Genomic DNA, 12,042 nt, shown 5'->3' with positions numbered 1-12,042 from the left:
AAATAACCTGTTACACAAATAGTCACAAATACAGTCCTAAAGTTTTTTTTTCCCCCTATACATATGAGTATTATCTAAATCATGTCTTCTTTGTAGCAGTGAGGCTTTGCCACCACTGTGCTTGGCTGAGTTCACAAATTTGTTGTAACCTGTAGCTTCCCTGTCACTTTTTTGGCTCTCCTCTCCTGCTAGGCTTAGTTCCCTGGCAGTATTAAAACCTTATGCCACTGCCATAGCTACTGCTGCTTTTGGAACCACCAAAGCACTTTGGTTTTGTGGTTTGGCAAAGTATTGGCCTCCACCATCATGAGGTCCAAAGCTTCTGCCTCCAAAGTTTCTACCCTCCATGGGTCCAAAATTTGATGACTGATAGTTGTAATTTCCAAATCTTTGTAGCTTCCACTACCTCCAAAATTGCTTCCATCATTATCAAATCCACTGTAGCCATCCCTAATGCCACCATATCCACCACCACCACAGCTTCCATCAGAGGTACCACAACCACTGAAGTTTCCCCAATGACCAAAATTGCCATTTCCATCAAAACTACCTCCATGACCACCAACAAAGTATCCATAACCATCTTGACCTCGTTGGCGAGATGAAGCACTAGACATTTATTGCTTTGACAGGGCTTTTCTCACTTCACAGTTGTGGCCATTCACAGTCTGGTTTTTCTGAATGACAATCTTATCCACAGAGTCATGGTCATCAAAAGTTACAAAAGCAAAGCCCCTTTTCTTTCCACTGCTTCCATCAGTCATTATTTCAATAACTTCAATTTTCCCATTATAATCTTATAGGTGATGTTCTTCAGTATCTCCTTTAATGCCACCAACAAAGATCTTTTACACAGCTAAGTGGGCCCCTGGTCTTTGAGAATCTTCTTTGAGACGGCTCTCTTTGGTTCCACAACTCTCCCATCTACCTTGTGTGGTCTTGCATTCATGGCTGCATCCACTTCCTCCATAATAAATAAGTGACAAACCCAAATCCCCTGGAGTTTTTGGTGTTTGGATCTCTCACAATCATACAGTCCATGAGTGTTCATTCCTCGTTGCTCCAAATGGCTTCTCAGACTCTCATTAGTTGTTTCAAAGCCCAGCCCTCTGATGATGAATAGCGATTCTGATTCAGACTTGATGGAAGCAGGAAGAGAGACTTGAATGATGCTTTCTCAGCAGCATCCACAGGCAGAAAGGAGTAAGCTAACAAATGTGTCTGTATAGGTTGTAATTCTAATGTTCACTTTCTAATATACTGGTTACTGTTGTGTTTTCCACTTTAATTTCTTTTAATTAGTTCCAGCATTTCTGACCTTTCATCTTGGAATTTCATGTGCCATATTCAACCTTACATCATTTTTTGATGAAAAATTGACAGTCTAATTCCTGATCTTTTAAAGGTAATCTATCTTTGTAATATTTTTATTTTTTATTCTACACTTACCCCTTTTTCATCTTTACAATTTTGTAAGTAGATATAGTTTTATTTTAATTTAACCAGCCTGGGAGGATTTTTTTTTAATTGGTTCTTTTTAGTTGTATGAAACATTAAGATTCATCTTGACATAACCATAAAATTATGGAATATAATTTGTTCTAATTAAGTCCCAAGTACTTCATCTTTCTCTCTCATTCTCCCTTCCTGTTTCCTTTCCTATACTCTACTGGTCTTTCTGTTATTTACTTATAGTTTTTTAAAATTAGTATCTTGTGGATGTACATGATGGTGAGATTCACTGTGGTATATTCATGTATGTACACAGGAACCTTAGGTCAAATTCATTTCACTGTCTTTCCCTATCCCATCCCTTCTTCCTTTTTCCTTCATTTACCTTTGTCTAATCCTTTGACCTTTATTCTATTTTTATACCCCCTTATTTTGTTTTTGTTTTGTTTGGTTTGGTTTTGTACCAGGGGTTAGACCTAAGAAGTGCTTAATCACTGAGTGATAACCCTGGCCCTTTATTTTCTGTTTATTTTGAGACAGAGTCTCACTAGATTGCTCACAGTCTTGCTATGTTGCTGAGGCTGGCATTGAATCTGTGATCCTTCTGCCTCAGTGACCTGAGTTGCTAGAATTGTAGGCATGTGTCACAATGACTGGCTCCCTCTTTATTTTGGATTGGCTTATGCATATTAAAGAAAGCATTTGGACTTTGAATTTTTGAGACTGGCTTATTTTACTTAGCATGATAGTCTCCAGTTCCATCTATTTACCAGCAAATACCATAATGCCATTTTTCTTTATGCTATAAACATTGATGTGGCTGCACTACTGTGGTATGCTTATTTAAAATCTTTTGGATACATACCAAGGAGTGGGATGGATGGGTCATATTATGGTTCCTTTCCTAGGTTTTGAAGACTCTCCATAATGCTTTGCAGAGTGGTTGCACTAATCTGCAGTTCCACAAAGAATGTATGGGAGTACTGTTTTCCTTGTATCCTAAATAATAATAATAATAATTTTACTACAGACCTATAGTAACAAAAGAAGCATGGTACTGGCACCAAAACAGGCAGCATGAAGACTAATGGAATAGAGTAAAAGAGACAAACCCTCATAAATACAGTTATCTAACACTTGACAAAGTTGCCCAAAACACAAGTCGAAAAAAAGATAGCCTTTTAATGAACAGTGCTGGGAAAACTGGAAGAAAATATATGTTAGTAGAATGGAACTTAACTCCTATCTCTCATCCTGCACAAAAGTCAACTTACAGTGGATCAAAGAGCTAGGAATTAGATCAGAACCTGTACACCTGCTAAAAATATAATGTAGGCCCAATGCTTCAACATGTCAGCACAGGAACTGACTTCCTTAACAACCGAGGGGGTTCTAGTAATCCATGTGTTATAGTTTGGATATAAGGTGTTCCCCCAAATCTCCTGCATTAATTCAAGAGGTGAAATGATTACATTATGAAAGCTGTATCCTAATCAGTCCATTCCAGTTTATATGGACTAATTGGTTGGTACCTGTAGGGAGGTGGGGTTTGGTGGAAGATGGGTCATTGGGGGTGTGCCCTAGAATGGTTCATCTTCCTTATGGCCCTTTCCTTTTGCTCTCTCTTTCTTCTTTCTTCTCTCTTCTTTCTTCCCTCTCCTGTCTCTCTTTCTCCTTCCCAGACGCCATGAGCTGAGTAGCTTTCTTCCATGTCCTCTTGCCTCACATGTGGCACAGAACAATGGAGTTGGCCAGCTATAGACTGAAAACTCTCAAGCCTTGGGCCTAAAATAAACTTTTCCTCCTCTAAGTTGTTCTTTTGAAGTATTCAGGTCACAGTGACACAGAGCTGACTAACACAACATGCCTGTGGCCTCTGTGCCCAATCTCCTTCCCCTTCAGGAACATCAATTACTCGCATATTAGATTTTCACACTGGTACTCTGTCTTTCTTGTAGCGCCCCCTTGCCCGCAAGGAAGACGCAACACTCAGGAATCTTCTTTCAGCAGTTTATTCAGGCCCCTGACAGTTCTTCTCCTCAGTTCTCTTTCTCTTCAGTTCTCTCTCTCGGATGCCCCTCCCAGCCTTAATAAAGCATCTCAAGCCCCAATGCAAAGCAGCCACGTGGAGCTTTCTCATAGAGTGATGAAAAGTCATGTGCCAACTCTCCCAAACAAGGAGTTGTTTATCACAGACCACAGCAGAGCCAGCGCCATCTTGTAATGGCGACCATAATTTGCATAAACGGCAGAAACGGCTCACCACAGTTCCCCCTTTTTGTTTTCTTAAAACAATACAGGCGAGAGTAGAGGTCCTATCCCACTGTGCAGAAGTGGCTGCAATGTATGGTTCAGTCCTAAGGAGGGCCCTTCCCTAGACCTGGTCCCATATCAGCCGACGCCTTTTTTCGTGGGGCGGGGAGTGAACGCGTCTAACCCGCATGCAATAGGACATGCTCTCCTTGAGGTCCACGTCAAGGATCACTCAAGTGCAGTGCTTTGCCTCGCATCCTGTATCGTGGCGATGGTGGACGAAGGGGGATAACTGAGGTTGAACTGTGGCTGTTTATAACGACAAACAAGTTGACAGCACCCTGAAAGAAAGGCACGGACTTTAAGACGATAGAAAAGCACTAGTGTGGAAACCCATCTGCGTGCAATGGCAGTAAAACCGGCAGAGTGCAAGGGCTTTCCAACACTAAGAGAATAGCAAGGAAGGTCATGTCGATCCCAGTGCAATGTTATAATAACTTGGGGTGCAACGACCATGACAAAGGTTTACTGTTTAAGATGCGCAAGCCAGACTTGAGGCGAGTTGCCATTTTCTAAAGCTGCAAGAGCTTGTATGATCATAGCCTTATCATGAGCACTGCGGGCCTTAAGGCGACAGAGAAACCACAAACAGAGGAACATACCGAAGCAACACATTGCACCAAAGATGCCTACCCCCACCCACTCTTTGAAGAAGGAAAAAGCAGAAGATATCCAATCGGTGAATTGACCCAAAGTCACTGGATCGACACGGGTACTGTTCAAGACAGCTATCTGGGTTAGTTGAGACTGGATCATGTCTTCCGCTGCCATGGACCAATTTCCAGCCAAATATTCGCCAATGATGCGGGAGGCATTCCTGGAATCATTAAATCTGACAGAGGTTATGCATAAATGTGCACGTTGGTCAACACAACCCAAAAGCACCAAGTCAGCCAATTCTTCTACCTGAGCTTGGAGTAAATCTATTCTTTGGTTGGCAGCTAAAATCCCTGACAAAATATGTTGATTAATTGTATTTTGGGATTCAAGTATGGTGGAAGTTTGTTGAACAACTTGATTAATGGTGGCAGCAGTTTGTACTTGACTGGCCATAGCCACTCCGGCCGTAACCGCTGCAGCAGCAGACACTGTCACAGCTGTCACTATAGCTGCTGTAATTCCAAAATCCCTGCGGACTCTAAGTAGTTCAACAATGGGGAATTTATCTGGGTCCGCAGTGACTGGGATTGGGACAAAAGTTGGAATTTTCATAACCACTGCCGTGGTCCAGGAGCCATTCCAACACTCAGACAAATAGCAGGTAATATTAGAACAGTCAAGCATCCCCGACGAGGTGTCATTAGCCAAAAGGAACAAGAACGGGGATTGAACGCAGACCATTGCAGGGGGTAATGTGGCATTATATAGCAAAGAGTTGAATGAAACAGATGTAAGTCTATTACCTCGTTCATTCTCCTTAACAGTGCCAGAAACATTAGCCAGCCAGCTTTTGACTCCCAGCAATTGAGCCAATGCAGAAATATCAGCTGAAGCCCCCTTCTCATTAGAAATCAGCCATTGAAACCAGGACCAACCTACTCCTGTAGAGGAGTTGGCACTGTTATTAAAGTTATAAACATACCTCTTAAGAGAGGGGGAAGAGGAGAAACCTTTAGCAACTTGATGTTTCTCCCAAGAATGATCCTGACAAGGCGTAAATATTGGAGGGAAACCAAGATTAGGAGTACAGTAAGGAGAGGCCTTGAAATGAGTGGCATTGTAAGTACTATTAGAAGAAGGAGGCACTGGGATTAGTACCTTGGAGATAATAGCCAAGGTAGTTATGTTAGAAGCAGAGCTATTTGCGGGGGTCCCTGAACCTGATTGCTCCCCTGAAACTACTTGGCTCAGTACAGCACTGATAGTGTTCCCTGAGACCTGACTGGACCGCAATGGGTCCTCCCAGTTAGTCAAATTTTTGGTCTTAAGGTTAATGCAATTAGCGTTTCCAAGGCTGAAACAAAACACTCCTGTGAGATTAACTTGAGATTGATTAAAAATGCTCTCCATGTTTGAGCATGGAAAGCTCTCCCCGAAATACCTCCACCATACGGCGGTGGATCCGGGGGATCGCTTTTCTTGAGCTCCTGCTTATCTCTGTTCCCTTCTCCTATAGTGAAACTCTCTAGCTGACGAGACAGCCTCCCGAGCTCCTCCTCCTCATCCTCCTCTCCCTCTGACCCACTTTCACATGGGGGAGTGCGCAGCGTACTGAGATCTGGATACAAGCGCCTCCTCCCCTGTTTCACTCTCTGCATACTCCCCTCCTTCTGAGATATCTCACTCCCTGCCGTTTCTGATTTCTCCTCATGTAATTGCTCTAAAACTTCTTGTCCCTTTGTAAGTGCCTCCTGACATCTGCCATCTGTAAGGCAGCTACGGACCATTTTCCAAAGGGGTATCACCCCACCCTCTAATATGCCCTGCTCAGAAGCAAAGTCAAGATCTCTGCCTAATTTATCCCAACTAGGTACAGTAAGGCTGCCCGAAAATGCAAACCACGGTGCAGCGATATCTACCTTCTGTAAAAATCTCTGTAAAGTACTATGTTTCACTTCCAGACCTTTAGAACGTAACAGGCCATCTAGGGCCAGAAGAAGCGGACTGGAAGGCACAGCACCCATGACACAACAACAAAAGAAGCACAAGAAACAAAAACAAAATGACACAACAAGAGACACACAGAAAACAAAAGCGAAAGTAAAAACGAAAGTACACAATGCAGCTGCTGCCCCGCTTTGGTCGCGGGTCCCACTTACTTGGGACGATTCTCCGCTTTGATCGCGGATCCCACTTACCTGGGACTACGGTGCACCCCCCTGACTGCTGAAAGTTCTGGTTCCCGGGTTTCGGCACCACTTGTAGCGCCCCCTTGCCCGCAAGGAAGACGCAACACTCAGGAATCTTCTTTCAGCAGTTTATTCAGGCCCCTGACAGTTCTTCTCCTCAGTTCTCTTTCTCTTCAGTTCTCTCCCTCGGATGCCCCTCCCAGCCTTAATAAAGCATCTCAAGCCCCAATGCAAAGCAGCCACGTGGAGCTTTCTCATAGAGTGATGAAAAGTCATGTGCCAACTCTCCCAAACAAGGAGTTGTTTATCACAGACCACAGCAGAGCCAGCGCCATCTTGTAATGGCGACCATAATTTGCATAAACGGCAGAAACGGCTCACCACACTTTCTGATGCTTTTCTATTTTCTCCCTAGTCTTAATCTTCATTTGCTTCATTCAGAATATATTTTCTAACTTCTCTACCAGTTTTCAATTATCTTTTTTGCTTGTTTTTTTTCCTAGTCTGTTATTAAAATTCCTCATTCTAGTTCTTAATTCGGGTATTTTATATTTTTGTTTCCAAATTGCCATTTAGTCACTCTGTATATTTTTAAGCTCTTGTCCAAAGTTCTCAATATTATCTTCCATTTCCTCAATGCATTAAGGATAGTTATTCCAGGTCATGTCTGATGACACTTTTAGCTGGATCCCCTGTGACATTGTTCCAATTTTGTTATTCCTGTTTAAATATAGCAATTTCTCTTTCAATTTCTTGTTATGTATTATTTTTGCTGGACAATGGTTATTAAAATGTTACAAATAATTACAACCTCAGATGATATATTCTTCATAGGGGATTTTAACTTTTCTCTTCAGTGCTGTCTGGAAAATCTGGCAAAGTGAAATCACCTTAGTTCAATTAGAAACTAAAATATTAAGACCTTTCCTCCCTGATTTTTTTTTTCTGTTGCACTAAAATACACACAACATAAAATTCACCATGTAGGCTACTTTTGTATCTATATCTTACTGTTATCAAGTACTTTCATATTGCTGTGTACCTATCATTAACATTCATTTCCATAGTTCTTCTCAATTTAAAAAACTGAAATTATAGACTCAATGCCCAGCAACTCATCATTTCGCCATTCTACTTTCTGGTTGAATTAGTGCAACTACTTTAGATAGCTCATACAATTGGAATCATATAGTATTTTTCTTTTTTTGACTAGTTCATTTCATTTAGCATATTGTATATAAGGTTCTCACATATTGTAGCACATGTTATAATTTCCTTGAGATTTTCCTTTTTGTTTTAGCTTTTATCTATGTAAGAGTGGGCCAAGTTCATTTGGGGACCATAGGTATGAGAGGGATTATCAGATCTCTCAAAGACAAGCCCTGAACTGCAGGCTGTCTTCTTATCTCAGCAAGTTTGCCAAAAATTCTGATGTACCTCTCAGTTTCTCAGCATTCTATCCTCAAATCAACATATGCACGGCTGGAATGTCTAAATAATCATGCAAAAAATTATCTTCTTTGACATTTTGCATATTTTTTAAACTCATTTGAAATCTCATTTCTCATTTCATTTGAAAGACTGAACCATTTAGGTTATTATTACCATAAGTAAATCTAACAATGCATCATAACTAACATTTGTTTCTATGAGATGGTAAAGCAATGTGCTGGCCTTTTCCTTCAAAGTGACATCTTGAAACCATTGTTATCACTCGTTTCCAAATTGTTATATGCAAATTACAGTATGTTCATTATTTAATGTAATGGGTGCATCCCTAGACAATTGGAACATTGGAAATGTTCATATTTTTAAAGATCTTTAGAAAGAGAAATAAACTAATATGCTCATATCTCAAAAGCAATACTACTGATTGCTATATTTTTACATTTTCTAATGGTTTTCTGATGTTGTAAAACTGCTGTGTTGCTTTTCCTGCCCTGTTTACAAAATGCCAGACTAGATCATTGACTTGCAGTCTGTTTTAAAGCAAGTTCCTTCATTCTCTTACCTTCTGTTAGCAGCTACAGCAACAGTGTATACACTAGAGGAGATTCATCGCACTCTTTTCTAATTCATAGGCTGACTCTAAAGCAACCAGGATTTAGATTACTTCCTACTTTGGCAAAACTTGGTTAAGCTTTCAATGTCCAAAGGGAAAGTCAGACTAGGCATCTATTATTTAAGAACTTCATGGTATTGTTCAACATTATTTTTTTTAATACTTCAATTATTTACTCAGTTTGTGAATATTACATTTCAGAAAATTTCAAACCTTCAAAAGAAATAGCATCGACTATAGTGAAACAAACATTTCTTCTCAATCTAGTTCAAGTTGAATTTTAGTTATTAAGCATTCCTAATACAGAATTTCTCTTCTTGGCTCTATCAATATGGAAAGCCACCAAAATGAGTTAATATTGGCAATTTTATGTCTAAAATTTAGGCTGCAATATTTTTTTTTTTAGGCTGCAATATTATCTAAATGAAAGGTTAAGAATTCACTCATTCATATCTGTTTTCTTGATTTAAAAAGCTTGCGAAGGCATTCTGAATCTTTTTTATTCTATTCAAATAGAATTATAACCAAACTCTAAGATTATTGGTGTATATGTTTAAACTGTAATAACAAAAACTAACTTTCAGTATTAAAGTGGCAGAGTTTAAAATATTTTAGAATATGTAAAAGTAAGAACTAATGTATATTATGTGTCAATATTTGTAAACTCAAAGCATACATTCGCTTATATTCTCAAGCATGGAAAAACAAATGTAGATTCTCTCTATAGAAAATGGACTCTTCACCAGGCATGGTGGTACACACCTGCAATTCCAATGACTTTAGAGGCCAAGGCAGAAGGTTCACAAGTTCAAGACCAACCTCAGCAATTTAGCCAGGCCCTAAGTAACTGCTTCCCAATGAAAACAAACAAACAAACAGAAAAAAAGAAAGAAATGGAATGTAGCTCAATGGTAAAGTGCCCCTGGGTTCAATCCTCAGTACCAGTTAATTAATTTAAAAGAAAATGTTTCAGTATAAAACATGCAATTAAAATATATAAAAATTGGAGAACCAACAAGACTATTTTTTTTTTCGAGCAATCATTCATTACTCCATGGCATTTCCTTTTCAAAAGCATATCTTGAAACTTCCTCTTCCATCCATATGTACTGACAACACCTGAGTTTTATTACAGTCATTTCTCAACTATATTACTTCAAAAGATTTCCAAATCTTCTCTGATTCTTCACTTGTGTTATTTACCCAGTTTACAAACAGACATCTGAGTGATCTTTATAAATACAAACCCATTTTCCAACTCTAATATGTTTTATGTTCATACTTCCACATATCTGTTTGCATATTCACTACCTTGCAGTGAATAAAACCAATGGTCATGTCCATTGTTTTTAAAATTCCAGAGGAGAATTACAAGCATTCATGCAAAAGGAAAGCATGTAACCCACAGACAGTGGGAAAAAGTTTATGAAGAGAGTTGATTGGGTAAAGAAAATTGAAATTGGAGCATATTCTTACAGGGAAAACACAAATAAATTAAATGACTGCTAGAGTACCTGCACCTGATAGTCTAAGCTTTTACACTGTAATTTTTTTTTTTTTTGTGAATTCATTATGGAGTTTTGGAATTTATGATGAAGAAAATAAAGAAATGATGAGAGGAGACTTGTATTTAAGTTAATCAGATACTAATAAAAACCAGTCAACAGTTATTTAGTTTTTGTTTTGTTACCAGGATTTGCTGTAACTGTTCTATGTGAATCAATTCATCGAATTCTCTCATCATTCCCAGGGAGTGGACTTCTACTGATGTGCAGTCTCTCTGCTTCTATTCCATTCTATATTATGTGCTTTCATGCTGGTCCTGGAAGGTGGCACACTGTATTTACCATATTCCTTGCCTGTTGACTTTTTGGAGGGTTCTGCCAATTGAAAATCCTTTTGTTCCTCAAATCCTAGGGAGATAAATGTTTCCTGAGGTTATTATTCATGGGTTAACTTGAGTATTCAATATTACTTTCTGATTTTTCAGACTTCCACTAACTGTGTGACCAATTTTCCATGTTGTTTCCAATGTTTGAAACAACTCAACTGGTTTCTGCCCATTGTAGCAATTTTACTGATGAGTATGCTCAAGCACAAATGTGTCAAATGACTTTCCCAGGGTCAGATAACAAACTTGTAAGTGGAAGAGTAAAAATTAGAACCCAAGTAGTCTGACATAAGAGTTTTTTTGCACAATTCTGAAATTTACTGCATCTTTATAGCTTATATAACCATATAGAGAACCTCTAAGAATGAAGAGTACTGTATATAAAATTATACCTATGCATAATTAGTCTTTCTCATCTAAAATAATTTAAAAATCTTTTTAAGACTAGGGAAACCAGAAATAATACACATGATGGGGAAAAGATTCAGGTTCCAAAACAGAATTCAGGCTTGGAATCACACGATCATAAAAAGCAAAGTATCGCATGTTCGGGCATAAAAAGGGACTATGTGAGAGAGAAAATGCAGACTAAATGAAACCTAATGATATTTTTTGCATTATGTTATAAAGAAAGATGACCATATGATTAGAAAAAACAATTGATATCTGAGGTAGCAACATTTCCAAGTCTTGGTTTTTAATTTAGTGTTTGATTTTCCATGTTGCTAAGTTTTTCAATTTGTTAGATTTGTAATAGGTAACGTGATGGTAATGTTTTTGATGTGATTTCATGAAAACTATGACATAGAAATAATATTACTGATGAAAAAAGACAGGGCTCTATATTATGTATGTTCTCAAGGAGGAAAATATTAATACTGAGACAGCATTTATGGGGTGGCTGCAGAGAAAGTCAGATTTTTTTTTATTTAAAGAGAGAGAGAGAGAGAGAGAGAGAGAGAGAGAGAGAGTTTTTTAATATTTATTTATTTTTTAGTTTTCGGCGGATACAACATCTTTGTTTGTATGTGGTGCTGAGGATTGAACCCGGGGCCACACGCATGCCAGGCAAGCGCGCTACCACTTGAGCCACATCCCCAGCCCAAAGAAAGTCAGATTTTTACATTTTTCTGACGAACAATGAAAATTTTGGATGATTATGAACTTTAGTAATTGTTCAGTTGGATTCATAATTCCCATATTTTAAAGCAACTCCTTTTGGAAGAAAAGTACAAACACAGTTTTAGATATTTTCAAACAAACACATTTTACTGTGGAAAGTCAGATAACATTTTAGATATATATTTCTTTTCCCATGCATACCTGACCTATTTTAAATAAAAAGTCTTCTCAAATTTTGCTTTTTGCTATCATCAGTTTTAGGGACCTAAGGATAGGTAGACAAATTGTGTCAGCGCAGGCACTAGCAGGAGCCCAGTGTGCAGCCACCAGACTCCTGCAGAGCAGTCAGAGCTCCACAGATACCCATTTTGCTACCCTGAATCCCAGTGTGCTGGCAGCAGAAACTTCTTTGG

At 38.9% G+C, this 12,042-nt stretch overlaps 1 pseudogene; it reads right to left on the bottom strand.

The window, feature by feature from the left end:
- Positions 1-211: 211 nt before the first annotated feature.
- On the bottom strand, positions 212-1,460 carry LOC107146092 (annotated as a pseudogene).
- Between the last annotated feature and the right edge of the window lie 10,582 nt (positions 1,461-12,042).

The sequence above is a fragment of the Marmota marmota genome, unplaced genomic scaffold (genome assembly GCF_001458135.2).
Source record: "Marmota marmota marmota unplaced genomic scaffold, marMar, whole genome shotgun sequence".
NCBI classification, from domain to species: Eukaryota; Metazoa; Chordata; class Mammalia; order Rodentia; family Sciuridae; genus Marmota; species Marmota marmota.
This window is presented reverse-complemented; position numbering and strand designations above follow the sequence as displayed.